General features: G+C 40.3%; 1 long non-coding RNA gene and 1 pseudogene across 1 annotated transcript in view; one reads left to right on the top strand and one right to left on the bottom strand.

The window, feature by feature from the left end:
• Positions 1-24,144, bottom strand: part of LOC136828656 (uncharacterized) — a 180,983-nt gene that overhangs the window by 83,607 nt on the left and 73,232 nt on the right. Inside the window, exon 2 of the long non-coding RNA XR_010850169.1 lies at positions 11,913-11,927. This is a non-coding gene — a long non-coding RNA (uncharacterized lncRNA). The remainder of the gene's footprint in view (positions 1-11,912; positions 11,928-24,144) is intronic.
• On the top strand, positions 3,640-4,225 carry LOC136828257 (uncharacterized; annotated as a pseudogene).

Here is a 24,144-nt window from a genome sequence, read left to right as displayed (position 1 = left end):
TAGGCCAAGAAAGTCTTTACGTAAATTGGCACTTGAACTAGAAACAAAAAGGGGAAAGAAGTGCCAACATCACTCAGCAACAGCGAAAAGACCATGCATGGTTTTGTGGTTCATTTCTTAAAGATTGGGATGAAGCTGACTTTCTCCATGTTGCCGCATCACATGAATTCTTCATTTACACAGCCAGGAAGCAAAATCATAAAAATGACATTATTTGGGCTGCAAAGTTGGATGATATCTGTGATGATGTGTGCTATCGCCAAGTTGTGAAATTTCCTGAATGTTTGGGAATTTTTCTGTTTCACAGCCAAATGGTTAATGTGGATCATCAAAGAAAAAGGACAGTCATGGAATGACGAATACTTCAGAGAAACTGTGCTTACTGGTGGAGTATTTCCTTTCCTCAAAAATCCTGAAAATGTGTTATCTGCTAAAGATAACACCATGTTTCAAGGCTCTTCAGACAGGAGCTGCTTCGAAACAGTGGTATCGATTTCTTCTCGTCAAGTTAATTTCCAGGTAGCTCCCCTGACCTTAATGTGTGTGAAAACATTGGTAGTATCTTAAAGGATCGTGTTGAAGTGCGCACAATGAACTATGATGGTATACCAAGCCTCAACGACCTGCGAAGAGAGGTGACTGAAGTGCTCAGGGAAATGGAGTTTGAGTCTCAGCTTTTTTGCGATTTGCTGAAATCATACCCCTCAAGAATGCAGGCTGTGGTACAGGCAGATGGAGGCCACACAAAATATTAAATACTCAGAGAGAAACGTAAATAAACATCTGTTCTGAATTATTTTTGTTTTTGTCCATATCAATTTTAGTTTATGCTGTAGAGGGGGCGGGGGCTCTAATTTCGAAACACCCTGTAGATATATATATATATATATATATATATATATATATATATATATATATATATATATATATATATATATATATATATATATATACATTATATTTATGTATATTTGTATGTATGTATATACTGTATGTATGTATGTATATATATATATATATATATATATATATATATATATATATATATATATAGTACATATTTGTATATAGATATAAATAATATAGATATATAGATATATATATATATATATATATATATATATATATATATATATATATATATATATATATATGCATATATATAATATATATATAGATATGTATATATGTATATATAATATATATATATATATATATATATATATATATACATACATACATATAAATGCATGTGTATATATATACATATACATATATATATATATATATATATATATATATATATATATATATATATATATATATATATATATATGTACATATACACATATACATATATATATTTATCATTGAATTTTTATCATATTTTATCGTATCACTAACATTAAGGAATAAATGTCGTTTCACATCCAATTCGCTCTACCTCGGAAATAATACCCAAAGGGAATTAAAATGATTTATGAGTGTTTTCAGCCTGCCAGGTGACGAGTCACTTATCAGTTATAATACCCCTTCGGTATTATTTCCGGGGTAGAGCGAATTGGATATTAAACCACATTTGTAGCTTAAAACTGCTGGATCGTGAAAGAATTCCGTGGGAAGAAAAATGTCCAAGACACTAACGGCTTCATACATTTACACAGAAGGTTCATATCTTCATTTATGGTACTTTTCATTTCTATCGCACACATACTCTCTCTCTCATATCCTGCATACTCTGGCCCCTTTCTTTCGAATACCACTTTCACTCCATCTATTATCCCTATCAAGGTCTTCCTCTCTTCCTTCCTACCAGTACTTTACAATTGTGTCTGGTCCTCATTTCAATTACACTAACCCTTTTACCACCCTTTTCAATCTTTCTTTCTTTCTTCTTTAAATCCTCAGCTGAAAATACTTATGGACAGTTTCAACAGACTACAAACCCAAGAGGGCTTCAAAGAGTAATCAGCCTGCAGAGAGTGAGACACACACAAAGTATGGTAAAAGATGATAAATAAATTAATGAATATGTTGGAATTAGCAATAAAAACATTACACCGAAATTCAGGAGATGTCACCAGAAAGTAGGAATGAATTTGCTCCTTACTTAAATATTTGAAGATCAGAACATTCCACAACTGCACTGGGCAAACTATTCCACATTTTAGTTGAGGCCAAGATAAAACTCCTAGCAAGCTGAGTAGTATTAAACCTGATTCTAGAAAACGACACAGATTACAGCAGCAACCTGCCTACTATACAACAAATACCAAGTCAGCAGGTCAGCTTTTTTTTGTATTTTCAACATCCTCACTTTAGCCACAGAGGAGTTGGTTCAACAGTCCCTTCATACATTCCAACCTAGGCTTCCAGACACCCCACTCACCTATTATGGAACTCAGTTCTTATCTCATTCTGCCAGTACCCGAAATTTTTACTCCCAAATGTTTTATACATTTATGTATATATATATATATATATATATATATATATATATATATATATATATATATATATATATATATATATATATATATATATATATGTGTGTGTGTGTGTGTGTGTGTGTGTGTGTGTGTGTGTGATAGATAGATAGATAGATAGATAGATAGATATATGTATGTACATATAAATGCATATATATAAATATAATTTCTTTAATGAAATCTCAGGTATTTGTATTTCACCTTAATCTATGTCACGCGTAAATAATAATGTTTTGTAGTATCTCACTCTTGAAGCAATGTAATGTTAGCAGTATTTCAGCTTGTTTTATGGGGTTCCAAACGCGTATACATGCCCATTCATTGAGAAACGAGCAGAGAGAGAGAGAGAGAGAGAGAGAGAGAGAGAGAGAGAGAGAGAGAGATATGATACTTCCGAGAAACTCGTCTCATTTCTCAGGCATTGGAAAGGGGAGAGCGAGAGATTTTGCAAGAAAAGGAGCGCGATTGATATTAGGCTGCAGAAACATCCCAAAGGCCAAGAAAGTTGCAGGTGAGAGGTATTCAATTATTATCATTATTAGGGGGACTTCTTCAAAAAACTGTGAATAGCGGTATCATGTCCTTATTAACAGTCCAAGCATTCGTTTAGTCCTGTAGGGTACAGTCAAGAGAGCTGGCTTTCTCGTTATCATATCACCCGGATGCCTCTCCCACTAATCTCTGCTTATCATTGACCATCTGCAATTATTCGAATGTACAGCAGTCACTCATTAATACGCCATTCTGTTATGTACTGGGTGTCTTCAAGGCACAAACGCGAGACAGTTTTGGTAGACCTTAGCAATGTATTACGTCATTATTACATTCTTTGAAAAACAAAACACTGTCATTCGCTTATCATCATTTATATCACGTTAAAATACTCTTGAAATATGTATATACATATGCGCGTGTATACATATCAGGACATACATGATCCACCATACACTAGAATACATTATCATATAAGGTTGACTGAATCTTGCGCCTTTTTTTTATCATAGATAATTGATAATAATTAACTTTAACCAGTCATTATCCCCCTAACAAACCCTCATGATATCATTGCAGCAGTGTCTATATAGTTGAATGGATTCCCTATATTTTTATGCTGTTTCATAAATCTCATCATCGTGTTATTATTACATATATGGAGGTTCAGCCACGTCGTTTAAGGCCACCGAGGACTAGAGCCAATCGACCCGATGTGATAACAGAGCGAGGCAGGATTATTGGCTATCACGAGGCAGGGAAGGGGATACGGCAGATAAGTGGCATTTCGGTATCTCCAGAGATAAGGTTAGGCGTTGGCTGTGAAGACATGAGGAGGAGGAGGGTCACGTGCTCACCAGGCCTAGACCAGGAGGGCCAAGAGTCACCACACCTGAGGAAGATGGCCGCATACAAAGGAAATCAGAGAGAGCACCACTCAAAACTGCAGTAAGCATAACATGGGACGCACTAGTTCAGTGTCACCCAATAACAACAAAGGGAGACTGGCCAACATTGTTTCATCCCTGCACGGAAGGAAACCTTAACCGATGCCCACAGAGAAGCTCACCAAAGATTTGCCGAGGCGTATGCGGATGTGGGACTCGATTTTTTAAGGCGTGTCATTTTCACCGATGAGACAAGTTTCACGTCTGTCACAGCAGTCGGTCGGCAGTGTTGGCGAATCCGCAACACTTGATACACTCAGAGACACATCCAAGAAATGTCGAGAAGCGGTCGTGTGACAACAAGTATGCATGGATGGATGTGGTGGGGAGGTGTTGGTGAACTAACAAACATTGAATGATATATGGCAGCAGAACAGTATATCAATATTCTCGAGACATCCCTGTTGCCATCGGTGAGAGCATATGCCATCTCGGAACCAGAACCTACAGTATGCATCTCTAGTGCAAGACCGCAGTCCAATTCACACTAGTAGGGCAGTCATGCTTTGGTTTGAGATGCATCTAGAAATTAGACTATTGAACTGGGCACTTATGGTTCAGGAATGGAATGTAGAGGAGAAAACAAGGGAAGCAGTGAGGAGACACGCACATATCGGGTGGGAGGGTATCAGAAACCGGCCAAACATTTGCAGCAATCTGGTAGAGTCCATGCTTGACAGACTGCAAGCAGTTATAGCAGCAAATGGAGGTTGGACGAAGTATTAACCTATGGCTGAGCCGAGGCGGTTGTAGTGGGAATTCAACGAGGGTTGCGGATTGGGAGGGAAGGAGTGGGGGTGGGGAGGCGAGCGATTGGCAGGTTGTTGCAAGGCTCGACATTTGCTAATGTTTGTTTTTTTTCAATAATTACAAATTTATTTGTGCATAAGCACATTTTTATTTGAAACTGTCACATTCATACTTTGTTTTACACTAAATCAAAGTGTGTTGATTTGAAAATATCCAAACAAAACATTTATATAGTTGATATGATCTTTCCGTTATCTTCTCTGTCATCTTTGTTCAGGTTACCTTACTCAAAACATGATTCGAAGTAAACAGGCTTACCATTGGGTTCGCAAAATGATGTTCGCATGGTATGGAAATCTGTTGCCGCTGATTCCGCACTCATGAATCAGTTACAGTGTATGAGAATAAAGGCTTTATTGTTAACACTATTTTCTATTACAGGTATTACAAAATTCCACTATTATCTTGTTTTATAAGTAAAAAGTTATACATGAAAATTGTTTGTCCCCAAGGTTGACTTCAATATTAGTTGTATGGATAATATTTTAACAATGACTGACTGAGATACAGAATCACCATCTTGTAGCTCCTCACAATAAGTTTCATCAGAATCACTATTGATATGTATGATACTTGATTTTTCTTCGTCGTCTTGTTCGTCAGATGATATAATGATGCATTCATATGAAGAATTATCAATAATTTCAACACTGTCATTATCTGAAACACTTGAGAAATGGGAGTGATCCTGAAGGTGCTGCGGTCCTTATGGGCGGATACACTGTTGGTGGCACTCTGTATCTCAGGTACAGGTGCAGTGGCTTATAAGTGATTACTTTGATTTGGTGGCACTGTGGTGCTGGTGTGCTCTGGGGAGCAACACTAAAAGGTCAGTGCAACCAAACTCCGCTGAAAGAAAGGGCACGCTGCCTAAGGCAGAAGGTAAGTAAGGAGTAAGAGAGAAAGAAGAAAGGGTAAGTGCTTCAGTAGCTTAATTGGTTGGCAGTGCCTCAGATTAGTGGAAATATGGAAACGGAAACCCTTGGGCGTACACTCGTGGGTGGCTAGTCCTAAGAACTAGTGGGTGCTTCCTGACAAGAGGAAAGGAGGCCTTCTCACTGACATGAGGAAAGAGAAGTTATGGGGTTTGCATGCAATATGCGATTTGGTGCTTGTGGCATATGTAATTCTTGAATAATGGATCCCCAGTCGTGTACGGCAGTTGATAAATGTTATTAAATGGCGGGTCATATAATATATATTATAATGTCCCTTGTACTTTTCATACACTTTCCCATTGTCCTCTTCTCCTCCACCTTTTCTCCATAAAAAGAACAACTGTGATCTCTGAGTGGAATTTTAATACAATCTTAATTAAATTCGCTAACTGCTGCTGCACAAACTCTTACAGAAGTAATGGCACTACAATTGCAGTCAGAACCAGCGTTATTCCGTTTCATGTTTAATCTCACGTTTTCATTTCTAGAAAATTTGTTCAAGACAAGTACTGAAAAAATCCTAAATTATTAAGACTAATATTTCTTCATGTTTTATATACCTGAAATTTAAACAAATTACTTGATCCTCTTTCCTTAGCGAGAGCCTCTTAAAAAACAACACTTTAATAGGGCGAAACTTACACTTTACAAACCTGGAAGATAAATCAGGCAAATTAAACCAAGTCTCGGCAAAGTCACTTCAAAAAACAAAAAAAAATGGTGTAAAACACCTAAACATAAGACCAGTAAGATTATTATGCTTCAAAATAATAACTATACGAGAATTAAACTGGCTTGATGCACACGAAATTAGGAACAAAAAGCACATGACAATATGAAGATAGACAGGAATATAAAATGTACCCTATTAAACACCTAAGTTGTATTTCAATATATGAAAGTTTAATGATCAATATAATTACTTAAATTCTCTCTCATCTTAAAATTTCATAGGGAACTACAGGCTTTTGTACGAATGTTGTGTCTTCCATTGATCTCTTGGCTGCTTCTGCTTAACAGAAGCTATCGAATTCTTCATCAATATAAGAGCCTCATTCTTTAACCCTCATGAATAGGGGAATCCTTTAGAACCTGAATTTCAGTTACTTTGAATTGAAACTGAGAGTCATTACGCGAATGAACGCTATCAGCTAAAGTGGAAAAGAGATCTAGCTAGTTGAATTTGGTTGTGAATGTCTGTTTCTTCTAGCAGATTTTCAGAATCAAGTTCCTTGCTTTACCCTAAGCGAACCATATATAACTATACTTGAACTGAAATATTAAATGCCCTAAGATTAATCCAGGATTAACCGTCAATAAAAAAAGCTTTCTAATTTTGTTTTTTGATTTCGGCGATCGAACGATATTACAAAACCTGTATTCTTTTAAACGGAAATAAATTTTTAAATTATTGAAATTTTCACACTTTTATGGAATTCATATTGATGATACCGTAAAGAAATGAAAGCTATTCAGAATGAATTTAAGTGACCAATTAACAGCTCTGAAATCTTATTTTTTGATAAACTCCACAAAAAGTGATGTCAACTGACTGTTCATCATGCTTTTTCAAGAATATCATTTGAAATTTTGGAGCATATCGTTATGAATCACGTTAATGATAGAAAGAATTTAACAGGGAAATAAAGAATTAATGTGAAGTTTGAAACCCAATTTTAACATAACGGAATTAAGATTATCATATGACTACAAATACTTTTTTACTTTAATAAAAATATGGATTATGCAATCTGAATCCCAATACTAAGCTCATGACAAATATAAAACTACAGGTCAATAAACTCGACAAATCAAGAATTAATAAATACTGCATTAAATGTATAAGCGTTTAACATACTGATTTTATAAAAGACAAATATCCTGAACATATTTCGATAATTTACATTGCATTGTCCCACTTGGACCCCGCACACTGTCCTCTCACCTGACTCGCTAATCTCCTCGCACCATCATCTCCGCGCGCAAAACGTGCTGACATAAGAAACACAGCAAACGCCACACATCTTTTATACACATCTTCGTTCACATTATTGTCAGATCAATTGTATTATTGTCACCGTATGCATTACAATGTCAGCATTTCAGCCATATGTACCACAGCTTCAGTCCTACCTTGTATATCAATTTATATGTATATATTCATCTGTCAACAAACATAAATGAATGTGTGGTGACCTCTGTTTCCGTTCGCCTGGTGTCAGGCACTACATTTCCGCCCGCAAGAGTTATTGACCTGTCTGTTTGTTGTCTGAATAAATTCGTCTTGCGTAATAACAATTTCGTTGTTATTTCAGGACTTTTAAGTGCTTTTTTTCGGCAGTTTGCTCATCAGGCTGCCTTGTATTGTTTTTTCTTATCACTGTACGTCAGGTGCTGCCATGGCGATGGCGTCCAAGAGACAACCCCCCCTCTTCAGGCACCCCTCAAGAGGACCTTTCTTCTGAAGAACACGACGAAGGATTCACGACTGTTATGGAGAAAAGAGGAAAGACCAGATCATCCTCTGACCTTACCGATGTTGCCGTCTCCTTTGCAAACAACAGCAACATCACACATCCAGCAGTGCCGAACATAAGCTCTGTCAGTGAGTTTCCAGTGCTACCTAAGTCTAAAGCAGTGACAGAACAGGGCCAGACATCCTACGCAGCTGTACTGGCACTCGAAAAAAGGTACTCTGGCGCAAATATTAAAGCCAGACCAAATCTGAGAGGGGAACTCACGATATCTCCAAAGGACCAGCAAGCAGTGGAACTAATGAAGAACGATCTCTTGTGTCTACTACTCGACCCAGCAGAAAAGGACATGAAGGGGATGATATGTAGAGTCCCAAGTACATTCCTATGGAGCATCTCCTGAAGTGCCATGCATCACAAGTGCCAAAAGGTGTAAGGCAAAGTATCCCTGCCGGAGGCAAGCATAGCGGAAATTATATTCGAATAGAATTCTTTCAGATCTCTCCTGTGATGATCGTTTCTACATTTGGGTTAGTGCACAGTAAGGCGTCTGCCGGTTGGGCTATTGACCGCAGCCTGGTTTCCGTGGTTTCCCCGAAGGATCTGGTTTTTTGTTGGTTTTTAAAATCCCAGTTAACAGTTGGTGGGCGATCACTAGGGGGTACACGGTAGGGAGGGATGGAGTACTGAATGACACCTGTAAGGGGATGTGATCATAGCCCATTGCAAGATCGTAGCAAATGTTGCAGGTCACAATAGAGTCATGAAGTTGATGGGACGTAATGCAGTGGTCCAGCCAGGAGGTTGTAACTGTGTCCGTTCTTCTGCACATTGGTACAGGAGGGAGGGAGGGAGGAGCATTACATCCCTAATTCGGAGGGCGTGATTATAAAACTGCTTTGTGGGGTGAGAATTAAGGTCCCCAATTATACAAATATGATCAGCAGTAGAATCGTGAATAATGCTGTGTAACTCACTTAAGATCATGCAGTACTGATCAAAATTATCGTTCTTTGCCCAGGGCATATAAACATTAATTATTAGGATCTTAGATGCCACCACTATCACTTGAAGCCCCAGCAATCTATCACTCCTATAGGTCAACACATTCACCATATTGTCTAGAGATTTGTGCCACAGGAAAGAAAGGGCCCCTTTCAGGCGACCGGCTACGATGCGATCTGTAACTTGCATCGATGAGGTCGAGAAAGCTCTAGGAAGTCTTCATGCACTGAATCGCAGATGGCAAGGTCATGAGGACAGCGGAGCGTTTCTTGCAATGCAATGATGCCTTTGAAGTTTTTGCAGAACATATTTAAGGAAGGAATGTTCCGCTTGAGGCCAAAAATATTCCAAGTGATTATATTTAGTGTATCCATGGCAGCTCACGAAGATGGGAAATGAATGAGTTGATTATTTGTGTGGATGGGGGATTGGCCATCGAGGGTGGCATTCACTCGGCTTGGGAGGATGGCTGGCACTTGTGGTAGAAGGCAAGTCTGCGCCTGAACCCCTACTTGGGGTGTCAGTAAGTTCCCCTTGGGGAGGTTGGACCCGGATTAGGTTGTATCTTGAGACTTTTATGTTAGGACCGAAATTCTCGCCTCTAAGAACATCGAGGTAGTGAAATAGGCAGGTAATCCTGTAGGCCACTTTATGTTTAATTTTGCATGGGAGTTCGTGGGAGATAAGGGGGTCGGAGCCCTTGAGAAACTTGACTCTCTCTACTATGGCGTCTAGCTTCACCGATGACCGTAAATTGTGAATCATGACGTAACATCTCCTCTCAGGTTTCGGGCGAGGTGATTCACGAATGATGGGCTATGGTCCAGTGGACACTCGAGATGTTCTTTTCTTTTTCTACTTGTTTGTGTCTGCCAGCCCCACTCCTCTCACGATCAATCACATCTTCATCCACGACGGGGTTGGTGGGGGTTGGGGGGGAGAGAGAGAGAGAGAGAGGGTCGGAGGACTCACGAGGGCTGGTGATCGTCGCTGAGGATCTATCTTCCACCGGAGGCACTGGGAAGGGAGGGGAGGTTGGGGGTTCGTCGGTCCTCTCCGACAGGTCTACAGGTGATGTGGGCGCTTCATCCGAGGGAGAGAGGGGCAATTCCCTCATGGGAGGGCATGGCCAACTCGACTTCGCGTCGCACCCTCACTTCTCTCGTGTTGCTGGGAGGCGAGGAAGTGATAGATGCCTCATTCAAAGGAGTCTGGTGGCTTGCTGTGCGATTGTCTAATGATTCCTGCACTCCTTTGATCGCATCTCAGATCCGTGAAAGATTGTTATTTGTCTCCATAGTTTTAAGACTGTCGAGTGATTCCTGCAATCCTTTGATCACGTCCCAGATCTGTGAAAATTTCTCTTGTGCTTCCTCAATTTTTTCTGAGAGGGATTTTGCTTTTAGAAAGGCATTTTCTGCCGTATGGTACACTGCAGGTCGGCTTAGATCAGCAGGCCCCTTTGGAGGCAGATTGCAAGGATCATTGGCGTAGATTTCTACCGAGCAGGTCCTAAGCCACTAAGTGATATATGATACTTTCTTGATAACGAATAATTATAGATGTACGAATTCCCCTATGCTCAAAGAATTCCAGGCAGTACATGGCGATCGTAATTCTCAAAATAAAACTAAGAACTTAAAAGGCAAGTCAACAATCGTCTGCTGGAACAGCCTTAGCGAACGATATATCAGTAATTCTAATATAAACTATACGCGAAGTTTGAAAGATTTAACAAGCAGGATAATGTTCATTACTACCGTATAGACCACACCTTGCATATTTCGAAAATAAAAGCATAATTCTTCCCTGGACTCTAAAAAAAGGTGCAAATATTAAAAATAACCCAATGATGGTACTGTCGTACTGAAGGGAATACACTGCAATTAAACACGAATATTATCATGACCTACATTTAAACCATAATAATTCTCACTTCACATAGCATGCTGTTTTTTCCATTTGACGAGGAGCAAATGATCAAATCGCAGAGATTTTCTTGCAAAACGCAATTGCGTTTCTATGTAAAAGAGAAATGCTACAATGACTCCATGTTAGTATCGTTCTAGATAGCCAGCGCGTTGCACCAAGTGTCATTGGAATCTGAAATTCCTACACGATACGATCAATCACTATCAAGCAATGGTACATAGACTTTTATGTGCAAGATACATATTTAAAAAAAAAATATGCATGCAATACAAATCATATAAGCTGTATTTATTACATAAAATAATTCAGGAAAAGAAGGTGTGAAAAATATTCACCTTAGGTCTCAACAGAATATTAATTCCCATCACGCAAAGCCAATAATTTGTCTGCGTGCGTATGTTAAATCAACATGAAAAACAAAAAATTTAATGTACCATGCGAACTCCTTTCCTTAACAAGGGGTCATTTAGGTTCATTGTAACAATAACTCTCTTGTACACTGGCCCGGAACACGAAAGCGTTGATACGGTTCGGACTAATTTTCCACACAATAATTCAGGCACATAACCTTTACATAGAATTACTTCCTAGCCAAAGATTATTTTAGATCGAAACCAAAGAATATTCTTGATTAAATTTAACAAACTGCATCAGAAATTAAAAGAATGTTTCTCATTGTAATATTGATTTTAATCACAAATTTTAAGACAACTGCTAGGTCTCAGAACTGATCCAGTGACAATCATTAATTCTAATTAAAATCTGATTACCTTTAAACATCATCAAATAAATTACTCCAAAGGCACTATGGTATAACGTACCTACCTGTAGAGACGAAACCTGAAAAAAAAAGATAAAAATGTTAATTTTTAAAGTCAAGAAGAGTGCAAAAGGTTAAAAATCATGAATGCACCATCAAACATTTAATTAGGTAGAATAGAATAGCAAGTTATTTCTTGGAGACAAAAATATTCACTAACTGCGCGGAGCGAAGATTACCTAACCAGAATGACCAGGGAGAATGATATAGAAATAAGATGAAGCTTCAGTAAAGGGAAACTACTAAAGAAGGTAAATTTAACTACAAAAACTATTTTATTTCTTTGACACAGAGAAGACAAGGAATAATTGCACTTGAAGAAACGTAATGCTAAGATGTATCCCTTAGATACATAATGGAAAAATGTAAATAAAGATGAAGGAAATGGAGCTGCCAAGTATTTACTAGCAGAAAACAGCAAATTCATAGATTTATCTTGAGAACTACAGTTATCTCGAAACTTGAAAGAAGAAATGAAACTCTCCAAGAATTCACTCATTGGAAGTTAGAAGTTGAAAATCTGAAAATAACTAACGACTGCACTCTTGTGAAGTTTTTGTAGTCTCCCAATGACTTACAGTATATGTAACACTGTAATGTACTGTACCTACGAAAATAAGATATAATAGCTTCATCCCTGAACATTCTAAAACATTTCTGCAGAATACTAACTTTTTGAGAAACTGATGATGCAACATTACATTTATGCTTCTAAAAATCAATTTCTTATCAAAAGTTACCCCTAAGATCTTCAAAGAATCACTGAAATTTAAAACCATACCATTTAAATTTAAATCAAGATGCAAAGGTAAAAGCGGTTTGGATTAACTAACTATCATAATTTGAGATTTGGAAGGGTTAAGCTTCATGAATCAAAGCCTACTCCACTCATGAATACATGCCAGAACTCCAATCAAGGATTTTGCAACCACAGACCTACGGCACAGAGAAGGAACAACAGCTGGAAGAGTAGCATCATCGGCATATGCAATCAGTTTGTTCTCCAGACCTTGTCAAATGTCACTAGTATAGAGAATAAATAGCAAATGCCCAAGAACAACACCCTGAAATGACATTAAATCTACTATACTGACCATCAACGCAAACCCTTTGGGTTCTGCCTATCAAAAAATTCATTCAAAATATTAATATAAGATCCACCAATCCCAAATAATCTTAACTTGTAGATAAGTGCTTCGTGATTAATACGGTCAAAGGCTGCAATAAAATCTAGACCTACCATCTATGCCTCTACACCCTCATCAACAGCACTCTTCAAGACGGCAGATACTGACAAGAGTGCATCGCGATTGTAGCAGGTTATCATCGTCAATAAACCTACAAAGACACCTAGAGAACAGCTTCTAAAAAAAGATAGATAAAACAGGTGTAATTGAAATCGGCTTATATTCAAACAGAAGGAAAACTTGCAAGTCCAACGAATCTTCTGAAAATAGCAGCAATCACTGAAGCACTAAAATTAGCAGTCTCTTTAAAAAAGATGGCTTAGAAACTATTAGGGTCTACGCCACTGTACCTGTAGAGATCCAGAAGCGAACTTTCGAGTTCTCTGACCTGAAGGCCACTGAACATAACTTAGGTTCTGGAGAGCATGACCAAGGCAACACCAAGGACTCACCACACTGTTTGCTCACAAAGACTTGTGCCAAAAGTTCTGACTTCTGTTTAGGGTAATATACAGCATTTCCATCAGCTGCTATAAGGGGAGGCATGCTTGAATTAACTCAGAGTGATAGTTCCTCGTTAGGCAAGTCGATAGAGTTGTGGGCTAGCACTCGCTAGGCCCGAGTTCGGGTCTCCAGCCGGTTAATGATGAATTAGAGGAATTTATTTTTGGTGACAGAAATTCATTTCTCGCTATAATGTGGTTCGGATTCCACAATACGCTGTAGGTCCCGCTGCTAAGTAACCAATTGGTTCTTAGCCACGTAAAATAAGTCTAATCCTTCGGGCCAGCCCTAGAGAGCTGTTAATCAGCTCAGTGGTCTAGTAAAAAATAAGGTATACTTTAAGTCAGAGTGATGACTTGAAGGTAGACACCACTTACGGGCATCACTACTGGAGAGCAAGATCTCCTTCACACCCTCATTATAAGCTCTCTCTGCTCCCTCATAGACTACCTGAGCTTTATTGCTAAACTCAATAAAATTACACCACAGAAATTCTGACTGATTGTTCCTCCATAAACGATAGGTTCCTTGTTTTTCGTGGTAGGAAAGTTTACATGCAGCACTGAACCATGGTTTATCTTTAAGAAAAAATTTGAGGATTTCAGAGGGATTTCTCTTCTCGAAACTGGTCTTAAGGCGATCGTTTAACCATTCTAACCATCCCAATTGGCCTGGGATATCAAGTATACCCTTCTTGAAAAGATAACATCGCGAACAACCTAAACAATCTCCACATTAACCGTGATCAAACGATGATTAGATGAACCCAACAGCATCATACTCCACCAGATGCAATCCCTGTTGCGTCTGCGAATACAAGGTGAAGACAACTGCCCAATTAATGTGTGGGTTGTGGGTTCGTTTATTAACTGCTCACAGCCATAAATAGAGGAAAAATTTAGAGCAGCAAAACCATGATTATATGAGACAGTAACTGAGCTACACTATTCAGTGTAATGAAAATGGTAGTTACCGTTCAAGTAGCAATTACCACACTGTTTATTGTGTCATAAATATAGTATTACTTCGAAAATAGTCCACAGAAGAGATCAATTAAAAAATCTGGGACACATTGCCTAATTTGTACATTTGGAAACAAAGGAGTCTTAGTTAATGCTTCCATAATGATTCCTAAAATGATTCCACATTCAACATTAAAATGTTGAATATGGTGGCGACTGCTCTTATTTTTCTCTGAACCACCCTCTCTTAGGGAAATGGCTTATTAGTGAAAAGCAAATCTATGTACTGGAAATGTATGCATTACATTATCTAGGTGGTAAGGGAGCATTCTACTGGCAAAGGGATCAGTTTTGTCTTATTCTTAATTTAAAATCTAAGAAATTTCACAAACTCAGACAACAGACGAAAGGCATACATACAACCAGAAAGGGCATGTCGAAATGGGGCATGTCGAAATGGTAAACACAACTCATGCCAAATAACGTGCCACCTAACTTTTCTCTCATCACCAAAACTGAATTACATTATGTACCCGAATATCTATATAAATTTACATTTTACTTCAGAAACTGCAATAAATTGTCATCTTTAAAAACATTAGTGACAAAATCAACGAAAGAAGCAATTAGAAACACCGAATCTAGATCCAGACTTGGTATTTGATAAATTGTTCCCAGAGGCATATAGAATTTTTTCAAAAACTTTCGGAAAAATCAGACGAAGCAACTTTAGCTAAAACACAACCACCTGGTAGTGGCATAAAATCAGCAAGAAACGCACTTGCACCGACAGTATAACGTCCTCAACTATGATAGGGCCAATTTATCGAACACGGGTGGATTTTGCAAATATAAATATAATTTAAAGAGCTATATAGCAGTTCAGAGTTCTTTATATACAACAAGCGATTGAAAACCACTCAGGAAATCATGAAGACCAGAACTCAATTCAGTAAGTAAGTAAAAGCCAAGCAAGGAGCAAAACTGATGTTAGACAAAGATCAGTACTATCAATTTGTAAATTGTGGGATTTTCCCATTTTATTTCTGTTAATGGTAGCATGGCATTTGTACGACAATGTGCTAGAGCTGTTGATATACATATAAGTACCTGCACATGATTGACACAATATAGCAACCTGCAGGTCACCTATCACCTCATACAGACATATCTCTCGTGATCTCTTCATGTACTTCAGCAAAACTGAAAATTGTTCCCAATTCCATATTAGTATATCAGTGATTTTGGTGTATGAGTATTGAGTAGAAGTCTATAATGAGTGAGAAGTCATTGTGCTTGCCATAAGCACGGAAATCAATACTATAATTCTGTGTGTGTGCATATATAACATATATCCGGCTTTTTCCCAAATCCATCGGGAGCTCGCTCATTAACGTATACTTAAATAACAAAGGGGAAGAAGCCGGAGTTTACAAGATACCGTGCAGCAACTGTAGTGAGATTTACGTAGGGGAGACAGGTAGATCGCTCTCGCAAAGAATAATAGAGCACAAAAGGTCGATAAGATATGCTTTGGAGAGTTCAGGGATTTTCCTACATATCAGAGATACTGGCCATTCCATAAGCTGGAGGGGGGCGGAGCTGGTTTTCAAAAGTAGCTGTCCATACAAAAGAAAGATGCTGGAATCTGCTATCATCAATCAAACCAACAATATGAACTTGTCAGGAGGACATTGGAAATCGGACGACATCAACGCTTTAATCCTCAGACCGCTTCTGAAGAAGGTGTCCCAGAGAACATGACCTCCAGAATCGTAGCCAAACGGGATTTAATGAGGCCAAAAACCACTAGGGAATTGGTTATTCTCCTCCTTCTTAGGAAACGGTCACCTGCATACCATCGGAGACTTAATGCCACACCTATATATGCTTTGTATATATACCCTTGTAACATTTCATCTGTCCATATTCTACCAGTGAACAGGGGCACAGAAGCAAGTGCCCCAAACATATGGTTCCAACGTTTAAATAGTGTTTTATGGGCCTTTTTATATTCATATATATATATATATATATATATATATATATATATATATATATATATATATATATATATATATATATATATATATAGAGAGATAGAGAGAGAGAGAGAGAGAGAGAGAAATAGCAACTGTGTCAGGATTTTTAATTGACAAGTGTTTCAGTGTGATTTACTGTAATTCTGTTGAAGATAAACAAAATTCATGATGGAAGTAACAGAGATAACCGCTGGTATTAACTAAATATATATGACTAGAATGCCAAGAGTTAAGGTATTTTTAATGAACAGCAAACCTTAGCCCATGAAGAAAGCCAGACAGCAAGAGAAGAGTCTGAGAAACAGAGAGCTCATGAAGAGAAAATACAAGTAAAAGCACTTCGAGAGACCAAAAGAGAGAGCTTATGAAGGAAAAATACAAAAATAACGTATGTGCACATGTCCTTGAAGGGTTATAACTCAACGCAGAAAATGGTAATGGAACTCCAGAGGGACAAGTAAGCAGCATGCATACAACTGTAACTACCACAAAACCTAAATTATCCAAATTCAGTGGCAAGTATGATAACACATGCATTTTAATTGAACAATATGACAAGTATGCAGAGAGCTAAGGTTGGCCATGGGATAAGTTGGCCGTTCATGTCAGTCCATTACTAACGGGTAAAGGCCTTCAGCTTTTTTATGGTATACCTTCTGATAAAACCTAAACTATGACAGCCTAAAGAGAGGTCTTTTGAAGAGATCTGATCTGACTGAAAAAGGCTCTAGGATGAAATTTCATGAGACTAATCCAGAATAAGGTAAGACTGCATACCAGTTTGTAGCAAGGCTCCAAAAGTATTCCAATAACTGGATTGACATGGCTGAATCAAGAAAAGAATTTAGTGACCTAGCAGACTATCATCAGAGAACAGTTTATTGATACTTGTTCAACCAAGATAGCACTGTAACTCGGAGAAAGAGTACAAAATGACACTGGTTAGATGGTGAAGCTTGTTAAGTGCTGCTTAGAAGCTCACATTATGAGTTTAGTGAAACACTAGAAGGCTACAAAAAGTGAAGCCTGCACAGAATTTGAAATTTCTCTGATGTCACTTGCTTGATCTTATTATTGCTCTCTTTTAAAGTCCAACCATTTGTCCTGGAAAAAGAACAGAGTTTGGAGGAATGTTTGTTTTTCATTGCAAATTTTCTCTTGATTTAACTACTTGAGCATAGCTTTGGCATTATTCTCTTAATATACCCAACATTTATGTGTTCTGTGTCCTATTTGCTGATAGCTGTTTCTTCTCATTTATACTGTTGGCAGTTTTGATAGGTGAGTTTATGGGTCAAGTTAAAATTTATGCACTTAGCCTCGAGTCTCGTCTCCACGATCAGGTTCTGAACATGTCTTGCAGAGTTATGCATTTATGAATACTCAAGATCAGTGTCCATACTTAAAACAATTGTAGCATTCCATCAACTTCTGTTTAAAACGACAGACTTCTACTCCAATTTTCTTAATTTATGTATAAAAGTACATTTAGGCCCTCAAAAGTGCGAATGATCACAGATGTCCTAGAGACTTTGTGTTTTTCCATACTTCCGTTGGGAACATGCCTACTATCTCCTCTTCATTGATGTCGTGTAAGTGCCTCTTATAAATATCATTCCCTACCATAGCTGAAGTTTAGATGAGGTTTGAATTGCAATTAGACTTTAAATTGCAGAGCATATATGATTGGGGAATAGATTTTACATGAATGATAGATTTTGCATGAATGAGTACAATTCTTTTCAAAGTGAGAAATTACTCCTGATTTGATTGTACCCACTCTCTTATGTAAGAATTTTGATATTTTAAAATAATTTCCAGCATCACCTTTAACTGTTGCAGTCAGCCACTGTGGTGGTTGGGTCTTTTTCCGGTTAAGGATATTAGGCTACAAGTCATTTTTCCTAATCAAGTCTGCAGGCTGGTAGACATCAAAGTTATTTAGTACTTTTTATGCAAGATCACCAGTCATTTTAGCAGTATTTTTGGTACTAGAGTTTGTTTTACAAGGTTCCTCATGGCTTTTGAAAGAAATCTTGTCTCTTACTTAATAATTTGGTCAAGTCTCATTCTAGTTTCTAAAATATTCCCAAGCTATTCAAAATTATTATGTAATGTAAATGATTAGTTTCTAATGAAATTTTGTAATCTTGAGGATACTCAGTATTTTAATATTCTTCATGTCAACCACTTTCCTGTTGCTGATTCCATCAATTCTTATCACTTCACTCAACTTACTATAATCCACACAAATACTACCAATAGCTTTACTCAGGCTAGCTTTAGCTCCTGTGTCCATACAGGAGCTTGAATCACATTCAGCATTATGATTTTGATCTGGTTCATTGTCAAAGTTAGGTCCAAGAGTCATGATCTGGGCTATGTTGTCTTAAAGGGGTCCTGGAGTACTGCCTTTCTTTACAAGGGCAGCTATGATATTTATGGAGAAAAAAGGATCCTGCCTAAAAATTTTGAAAGGGCACTACTTGGCCTCAAAGTTCAATCCTCAACTAGTGGCACCAAAAAAGATTTGAATCCCGTATGTCCACTACTTACCCTACCCTGAAGAAATGGCATCGCCTGCAATTAGAAAGGCTCAAGTGTCAGCAAACCAGTTTGATATGACAGAGCATTAAAACAATACAATCACCCCAATATAGTTAAAAATATTGGCAAACCAGACATAATACTTTGAGTCCTATCTCCAGAATCAGCCCACCCCAAAAATCCAGCGGGCCAATTCTAAAAGATAGTTCTGCCTTTGAGATATAAACACAACTATTTATGTTTATATCTCTTAGCTACAAACATCAGTGGAAGGTAGACAATCCCACCACAGCTCCCACTGTCAGGCTTCAAGAAAAGTCAGGAGTGAAAGACTGGTTCTTTATTATTCTCAACAGGTGTTTATAAGACAAAAAGCCGTCAGAAAGGTAGCGGGCGACCCAAGGCCCCCCGCTGCGTCCATACACGATTTGTGTTTTCTGGCAAGCATAAAAATATGTACAACATTTATTACATGGCATATAAAGGGTAGATATACATATCAGCAGAAAGGCTGTACAATGATGCATAAGATGAGGTACACAAAGAATCTGAAATAAGGACAGGTAAAATATATGATGTGATTAATGTACATCTGAAAAGAGAAACACAAGGAAAGAGGGGCGCAATTTGTCGCCCTTACAAATACTCCCCCCACAAGACAATTATTAGAAGAGCAATTATTGGATAAATCAACATTAATCATGGAGGCGCTGAGGCAGTCGGAGTGGGCCCCTGCTTCTGGAGAACTGTGGGTGTCAGGTGGAGCTGACACCTGGGAACAGCTGGATGTGTTTTCTGGGCCGCCCCAGGCCCTGCTTTGGTGGGGAAGCGGGTACGTCTGCAGGCAGGTATTGCAGAGGAACTCTGGGGTGCCTGCCTCCTACTTCGCAAACTTCACTGTCTAACAGGAATGCGGGTTTCAGTCTGTCGATGGTGATCCAGTCCTCCCGCCCGTGGATGTCAAGGAGGGAATGCTTTGCTGGCCCGCCTGATGACTCGGTGGGGCCCCCTGACGAAGATGTAGGTGCAGGAGTGTAAGGCGGGTGGGCTGTAGGTGATGGTTCTGTCAGTGAAGTTCTTGTGGCAGGGCACGAACCTCTGTGCGAGTTCCCTTAACCTCGGGAGTGGGGTGTTGGCGCTGTTGGCTAACCGCGGGAAAATTCTCCAGGTACAGCCAGTGTTTGCCCATAGACTTTCTCAGCAGGGGAAGCGTCACCATTTGTTTTCGGTGTGGTGCGGAGACCCAGCAGGACCCAGGGCAGCTGTTCCCTCCACCTCTCGTCGGTGCAGCGTGCCATGATTGCTGCTTTAAGAGAGCAGTGCGCCCTCTCGACCATGCCGTTCACTGCAGGGTTGTATGCCGTTGTGCTGTGTAGAGTTGTACCCATCAGGCATGCCAAGGAGACCCAAAGCTCTGACAGGAAGGCAGGTCCCCTGTCCGTAGTGATACTGTCTGGTACTCCGAAACGGCTTATCCAACTGGAGAGGAGGGCCTCTGTGCATGATGATGTTGATGCTCCATCCATGGGGGTTGCTTCAGGCCAGCAGGTGGAGCGGTCTATGATCATCAGGAGGTATCTGGCTCCCCTTGACTGCAGAAGGGGCCGACGACGTCAATGTGGATGTGGCTGAACCACCGACGAGGCTGGGGAAAATCGCCGATCCCAGATTCAGTGTGCCGGGATGTTTTGCTCATCTGGCACGGGATGCAGCTCCTTGCCCGCTGGTGGACGTTCTTGTTGATGATGTGCCAGATGAACTTGTCAGTCATGAGGCATGCCGTTGTGCGCCCCAATGGATGGGAGAGACCGTGGACGATGTCGAAACACTCGTTTTCTCCTCGATGCGGGTACCAGGGGGCATGGGTGGCCTGTGCTGGTGTCACAGAGGAGAGTTGTGTCCAAGTTTCCTAAGGGCACGTCTTCCCATTTGAGAGCCATCACTGTTGTCCTGTAGTCCGCCTTCTCTGGATCTGCTGCTTGTTCTCCCGCGAGGTCTTCGTAGTCGATACCGAGGTGAAGGGAATTGATCTCTATTCTTGACAGAGCGTCGGCCACTGGGTTTTTCTTGCCAGGGACGTAGTTCATGGTGCAACCAAACGCGGAGATGGCGGTCAGGTGCCGCCGTTGCCTTGCAGACCAGGCATCCCCGTTTTGCAAATGCATGAATCAAGGGTTTGTGGTCTGTTAGGATTGTGAATTCAGTTCCCTCCAGCAGGTACTTGAAGTGCCTCACAGCCTGGTAGATAGCCAGCAGCTCTCTGTTGAAGGCGCTGTAGGGGGTCTCCGCTGGTGAAAACTTGCAGCTGAAGAAGGCCAAGGCCTGGGGTGTGTCGTTCACCTGTTGCTCGAGTACTGCACCACAGGCAATGTTGCTGGTGTCCATTGTCAAACTGAGGGCAGCGGCGCGGTTGTGGTGAGTTAAGGTGGTGGCACTGGAGAGGGTCCCTTTCGTCTGGATGAATGACTGCTGTTGCGGAGCTTCCCATGTTAGTGTTTTTGGTTTCCCCTTCAGGATTGATGTCAGGGGGTACATGATGTGGGCGACATCTGGGATGAAGCGCCGGTAGTAGTTTATCATCCCAAGAAACTCCTGAAGGGCCTTGATGGTTTGTGGTTCCAGGAAATTTTCTTTAGCTTTTACTTTAGAGGTTGTGGGGCGCACTCCTATTGGGGAAATCTCGTGGCCCAGGAAGTCTACTTTTTCCTTCCTGAAGATGCACTTTTTGAACCTGACAAATAATCCACTGTCCTGCAGGTGTTTCACGACGGCGCGGACGTGGCAAAGGTGTTCCTCTGGGGACCTGGAAAAAATGAAGATGTCGTCAACGTAGCAGATGCAGAAGGGCAGATCTCCCAAGATGGTATCCATAGGCACTGGAAAGTGGCACCTGGGTTCCTGAGACCGAAAGTGGAATAGGAAAATGTGTAGCTCCCGAAGGGCATGATGATGGCAGTCTTTAGGACGTCGTCGGGATGTACAGGGACTTGGAAGTACGACTTCAGTAGATCCATCTTGGAGAAAATTTTGGCTCTGTGAAGGGTGCCTGTCAGATCTTGCATGTTAGGGAAGGGGTAGTGGTCTGGTGTTGTCACCAATTTCAAGCGCTGATAGTCCCTGCAGGGCCTCTATGAACCATCGGATTTCTTTACCATGTGGAGAGGGGAAGCCCACAGGCTTGATGCCTTTTTACAGATGCCCATGCGTTCCATTTTTGCGAAGACCCGTTTGGCATCTTGTAACTTCTGGGGGAACAGACGTTAGAACTTGGCATGGGTTGGTGGGCCCTTCATGGTGATGTGGTGGAAGATGCCGTGCTTTGCCGAAGCCCCGGGTGACTGGCATAGTTCTGGTTTGAATACGTCTGGGAACTCCTGTAGGAGGGACATGTAGCTGTTGGGGGCTGTGGATCAGATGGAGGGCATCCCGGGTCCAGTGGAGAGCTGACGGGAATGGTACATAACTGTGTCAAGGAGGCATTGTCTGGCGATGTTGACTAGAAGTCCGTGGTGCCCTATGAAGTCCGAGCCCAGCAGGGGAAACTTAACGTCTGCTATGATGATAGGCCAGTGGTATCTGGCCCCCAGGATTCAGATAGCCCAGGTCATTGTGCCATAACTGCGGATCGGAGTTCCATTTGCTGCTATGAAGGATGGTAGCGAGTCAGGTATTTTTTCTAAGCCTTCCCTGGATGGCGGGAAAACCGACTGCATTGCCCCCGTATCAACCAGCAGGCGGCGTTTGGAGATCTTGTCTCTGATGAAAAACCCTGCTGGGTAGGGGAGTTGGGTTTCGCGGCCACAGCTGTGACTTGTAGCCCCCTTTGTTGTTTTTTGTGAAAGAACACAGAGGCCTGCAGGTTGTGGCGTTGGTCCCGAACTTTCTATGGTAAAAACACCACGCCGGGTTTGGCCATGTCTTGTGCTCTCTGAATGGCGGTCTCTTCTTATAAACAGAGTTGATGTCTCTGCCGTTGTTGCCGTCTTCCTCCGACAATTTGCAGGCTCCCAAGGCGGCAGCTTGTCTCGAGGCCTTAGTGGCCTCGTATAGTTTCTGGCTGTCATCGACTAAGGCATCCATGTCCAGGTTCTCTGCATCCCTTATCTGGCGCCGAACTTCCTGCGGGAGGTGCCGAAGGAAGAGTGCTCTTGTCAGGTCAGTACTGGGAGTGTTACTAACCCTCGCAGCTGGTCCCAGGCTTCCCTGGGTGATGCATCTCCAAGGGGCTGGAATAACAGGTCGAATATGTGCTGCACTCTGTCAGACACAAGCATGGAGTAGGAATTCAGCAGTTTGTTTTTTAAGTCTGTGTATGTGACTTTGTATGTGGTATGTGTGTACTGTACAAAGTAAACAAACAGGCTATGGGAGCTCTGATGATCTGCTTAGATTTCAAGGAAACTACAAGGCTCTGTAAGCATTACAACCTATTTTCAAGTGCATGAATGTACAGGGATTGTCCAGACGTGAGAAAGCAGTATAGTCTAATTTGGACTTAGCCGTAATTTGAAGACAAAAGTTTGAAATCTCATTCTACACCTCCCCTCAGTCAGTTTATGGAGTTTTATTGCGTCCTTGACAACACTGCTTAAAATGCTTGAGTTCCGAGTTAGGCCTAATGCTGAAATTTAAGGAAAATGCCTGCCTATGACAGTGTGGAGTCAGTGACAGCATTATCACAAAACCAGCTAAGCAAACTCACTAATCCTCAGTTGAAAGAAGCATTAAGCACAATGATTAACGCCATAAGAAATCAAGAGCCAACCAATACCGAGATACTCAATGAGCTAAAGCTACTGAGAGGTGAAATAAATGAAATAAAGACAATTAAACAAGAGGTTAAGGATCTCTCAACCCGATTGGACGAAGCTTACAAGGTTATAAGCCAGCAACAAAAGTTTTTAGAAGCAGTTGATGCAAGAGAAAAAGCAGAAATATTGTTATAACCGGGTTATCAGAGAACAGCGATGAGATTGGAGATGACGATACTGCCAA

The sequence above is a fragment of the Macrobrachium rosenbergii genome, chromosome 3 (assembly GCF_040412425.1).
Source record: "Macrobrachium rosenbergii isolate ZJJX-2024 chromosome 3, ASM4041242v1, whole genome shotgun sequence".
NCBI classification, from domain to species: domain Eukaryota; kingdom Metazoa; phylum Arthropoda; class Malacostraca; order Decapoda; family Palaemonidae; genus Macrobrachium; species Macrobrachium rosenbergii.
The sequence above is the reverse complement of the archived record's forward strand: the minus strand, read 5'-3'. Positions and strand labels throughout refer to the sequence as shown.